Source organism: Rutidosis leptorrhynchoides, chromosome 1 (assembly GCF_046630445.1).
Source record: "Rutidosis leptorrhynchoides isolate AG116_Rl617_1_P2 chromosome 1, CSIRO_AGI_Rlap_v1, whole genome shotgun sequence".
NCBI lineage: Eukaryota > Viridiplantae > Streptophyta > Magnoliopsida > Asterales > Asteraceae > Rutidosis > Rutidosis leptorrhynchoides.
Window position 1 is genome coordinate 580875763 of NC_092333.1, and position 5291 is coordinate 580881053.

The window sequence follows — 5291 nt, forward strand, 5'->3', positions numbered from 1 at the left end:
GATATGTATAACGAAAGATATGAAGATATCTTATAATATCTAAGATAAGACGATGATGAAGGATATCATCCGGGAATGGTTTAGAATAAAGAGTAGGGTTCTTTCTGACGGTCTCAGCAGGCACTGAATCGTTTGGATTCTTTGAAGACAGATTCAGTCCTTGTGATTTATTCTCAGCCTCTTTCATACTTTGCTCAATCCGTTTTCCAGTTCCCAACCTTCTCTTTTTCTGAGCTTTACCAACACACTGTACTTTATCGTCAAACTTTTGACTGTTAAAGTCGTTTACAGTTTTGCTGCTTCATCAGCATTTCAAGAACTAGTTCGCAGTTCAGGGTGTTTTTCAGAAACTTCACATTCGGAGTATGAATTTCTTAGGAATAAATATTATAGGTATAACTGGAGAAATGCTATAAGATTTTCAAAATACTAATTGCGGATTCTGCCGAAGAGATCACGAGCTGCTGGTATATCTGCTGATGATGTCGGGGATATAAAAGGTTCTCCAGTAACGACGACGAAAGGACAACGTATTTATATCGAGATGATAGTAAGACTAGTTTTACTGAGAAGTCGAAGTGGAGCTGTGACAAAATTGGCTACTTGAAAAGGAATCGTAGGGTTGCTTTTGCTAATAAATGGCAAAGGATTCAACACGGTATGTGTTAAAATATGAATTTGGATTCGAGAGTTTTTCAGGTGCATAAATCTTTTCTTCCGTAGATGAAGTGCGGTTGGTTCATCTTTCCGATCGAGGTGTTTTCAAGAATCATGAAAAGTTGTGAATGCGAATTGTAATCGCCAAGATACGAATGAGGTTTAAGATAGAATCAAGTGGCAAACTTGAAGAATTGTTTAGTTCCATATGTTATAATCATCATTTAACTCATTTTTAATTGTCCAAAGTTAGCAGTCCAATAGTCCGATTATCCAATGGTCCAATATATTCATATATAATGTAATATATAATATTCGAATTAAATAATACGTATCGTGACCCGTGAACCGGTCTCAGTATTGATCACAACTCAAAGTATATATATATATTGGAATCAACTCCGACCCTGTATAGCCAACTCCCACATTCACATATAGAGTGTCTACGGTTGTTCCGAAATATATATATAGATGGGTCAATATGATAAGTCGAAACCTTGCATACGTGTCCCGTTGTTTAAAGTGCATAAAATAAATAAATATATATATCATGACCCATTGCACAACGTGTTGTCTCAGAATTAATCCGGCTTATTGTTGTACATGTGTCCCGACGGTATGTAAGGTGCGGAAATTAAATAACAATAATTAAAATTGCGAGAATGTAAATTGCGATAAATTAAATGTTAGCTGGGAACAGTTAGCTAGGAACAGTTAGCGTGGAATCTTAACAGAATTTCAATTAGTTAATTCGTGTGTTTCTAACAAATTTTATCATGTCCAATGTTTTCTTCATTATGCCACTTGTTGGATTCGTTTGGTCTCAATATAATTGAGGACTGTTTGGCTCCAATAACCCGGTCCACGTACAAATCCAACTATTACTACGAACCAGAAAATTTTGATGTCTATTAATTTAACCACTTAAAATAAATTTTCGTAATTTTAAGAAAGTTTAGATAAGAAGTAGAATAAAAATCTATGTCCTAAAACTAGAATAGCGAGAAATAAGAAAGAAAAAGAGTTCGTCGAAAAAGGTCGAAAAAGAAAAATGGTTGAAAAATAAAAGGTGACGAAAAAAAAATAAAAGAAACTTATAAAACTTAAAAATACTAACCTAACCTTATTACTACAACTAACTTAAAATTATAATCGCAAATTGAGATTACTAATTGGAATGATAATTGATACATAGTAAAAGGTCGTCTAAAAATATTAAAGCTTACAAGAAAAACTAAATCCCAAATAAAAGAAACTAAAACTTAAAAAGGCGTCGCAAAATTTTAAAGTACTTAAATCTTAAAGAAAAAGCACTTAAGGAATTCTACGGCAAAGCCTAAAAATCTAGGAGTAAAAATGACTATAGCAAAAACTAAGTTTAAAACTAAATATGAGCTAAAAATACAAAAGTTATGCTACAACGATTAAAAAAGGACAAAATATAAAAATATATAAAAAGTTGTAAAAAGTACAATTTTTATAAAAATATTATTTTTATATTATTTATTTTATAAAACTATTAATTTTATAATTTAATGAACGGTAAAATAAAACTAAATATAATAAATTAATAATAAAAAAAAACTAAACTAATAATAAAAATAATAATACCCTAATTAGGGTTTTAATTATATAATAATAATAATAATTTCGTAATTATTGCAGCACGAAGTCAAATCTGGCGTGTCAGATGGGCTCATGCGATCGCATGAGTCCTCAGTTGCCCAGCCATGCGATCGCATGGGCTAGGGTTTCGGGCCATAGAGTGGGCTGCTACAGTACAGGCCGAATTTTTTTTTTTTTTTTTTCTGTTTTAATAAAATTATGTAATATATTTATATAAATTAAATAAAACTTATATTTTTATAAAATAAAGATAAAGAAACTTTTATATAACTTACAAACTCTTAAAAAATATTTATATTTTTGTTTTTATTTTTATATTTTCGAATATTTAAAACGTATTTCTACAAAACGTACTAAAAATAAAAAAAATTTATTTATTTGTGTGGCGTTTCGCTTCGGCGGATCCCCGGCAGCGGCGCCAAAAATACTTGATGTCGTAGGGAGTGTATACAAAATAGTATTATTTTTAGTGCGAAATACTATTAAATATGCTACAATTTTACACAAGATATTTATTTATTTAGAGAATTGATATACTTAAACCTTGCTACAACACTTATAGGCAGTGTACCTAATCGTACAGTAGTGTAGTTTTTAGTAAGTCCGGTTCGTTCCACAGGGAATCTTTTTTAAACAAAGCTCAACGCTATATTAGTTTACTTTTATAAAAATACAAACATATATATAAGTAATATTATTATTATAAAGGGGGATTTTTACCGTTTAATGACCGGTTTGTCGATTTTAAAACTTTAGTCGCAGTTAAAACCTAATGTAAAATATTAAATAAATAAAAGACTTAAATTAAAACTTAAAGTAAATAACGATAATGAAATTGCGAATAATAAAAGTGCGATAAAATAAACTTGCGATAATTAAAAAGTACGATAATTAAAAGTGCGATTAAACAACAATAAATAAAAGTGCGATAATTAGAAGTGCAATTAAATATAAAATAAAGGAAATTAAATATGAAATAAAAGAATTATGCTTATTTAAACTTCCGTAATCATGATGTTTGACGTGTTGATTTTAGTTTTATGCCCATGGGTTAATTGTCCTTTGTCCTGGATTATTTAATCTGTCCTTCTGGTTTTTGTCCATAACAGTCCATCAGTCATAAATATAAAGTGCGAGTGTCCTCGTCAAATTATTATTATACCCGAAGTTAAATATTCCAACTAATTGGGGATTCGAATTGTAACAAGGTTTTAATACTTTGTTTAATGAATACACCAGGTTATCGACTGCGTGTAAACCAAGGTTTTACTACTTTGTTAACAATTACACCAATTACCCTTGAATGTAATTTCACCCCTGTTTTAATTATTCTAGTGGCTATTAATCCATTCCCGTGTCCGGTTAAATGAACGATTATTCGTACATATAAATACCCCGCCCATCGTGTCCGATTGAGTGTATATGGTAATTTATAGGGACGCCCAATTGTAAATCTTTATATTAACATTAACAAACTTTCATTTAGTTAAACAAATATAAAGCCCATTAATAGCCCATAGTCTAATTTCCACAAGTGTCGTTCTTTTGTCCAAACCCCAATTATGGTACAAAGCCCAATTACCCAATTTTAGTAATTAGCCCAACATCATGATTACTTTGTTTTAAATAAGCATAATAATAACTTAGCTACGAGACATTAATATAAAAAGGTTGAACATAACTTACAATGATTAAAAATAGCGTAGCGTTACACGGACAGAATTTCGACTTACACCCTTACAACATTCGCTAACATACCCTTATTATTAGAATTATAATTAAAATTAAAATTAAAATATAAATTATATATATATATTTTACGTATATATGAGAGAAGAGAGATTGATGGATATATTTTTGGTTCACCAAAGCTCGATTTTATAGGAGATGTGGCCTGACTTTTCATGCCATGCGATCGCATGGACTTTCTTCTTCCTGGCCATGCGATCGCATGGCCAGCTGGGAGAGCTCACATGTTGCTTGTTTCCTTGTGCCGACGTTTTATAAATAATATAATATATTAAATAATTATAAGAATTATTTAAATATTATATTATATTTATGTGCATAGTTGACTTGTAATTTTTAGTCCGTTGCGTCGAGCATTGAGAGTTGACTCCGGTCCCGGTTCCGGATTTTCGAACGTCCTTGCGTACAATTTTATATTTTGTACTTTGCGTTTTGAATCTTGTACTCTTGTAATTTCGAGACGTTTCTTATCAATAATTGGAACCTCTTTGATTGTCTTTTGTACTTTTGAGCTTTTTGGTCGTTTGCGTCTTCAATTCGTCGAATCTGTCTTTTGTCTTCACCTTTTATTATTTAAACGAATATCACTTGTAAATAGAACAATTGCAACTAAAAGCTTGTCTTTCTTGAGGAATAATGCTATGAAATATATGTTCGTTTTTAGCATTATCAGCACACAACCTTTAGTTGTAGTGCATAGCTAAAATGACAGAGACAAAATCCCCATACACCAATAAAATTATAACCATGAAGCCAAGAAAAAACTCATAGGGGACTTTTAACAAACACCTTGTGGGCACAAATTCAATTGAGTAATGATACAACTCTATCTTCTCCCAAAATCTTCCTGCTAGCTGCTACAACCCTCAATCCATCAATTCATATCTCTCCGTATGCCATAAAAGACAAATGAACAAAGAGGAACCTTGGTATCTGGAATATTTCATTTGTCACGACAATTATATAGAGAGTTTATCTGTTGTTCGGTCTGATCGAAAGCCTTTGGAATCGCTTTGTGCTCCTTGTAATCTAAAGGCTCTTATCTAACAAATGTATGATACTGCAAGATCTTGACTGAATATTCAAAGAACCCTAAATTAAATCAGAGCCGAATGTTATTACCGTTTCAGAGGTCTTGATTAGTGGCAGCAACGTCAACGTCATTGTTGATTCGAAATTGATGACTGGAAATTGATCAACAACATTGTTGTTTCAACAACGTTATTATTATTATTATTATTATTATTATTATTATTGTA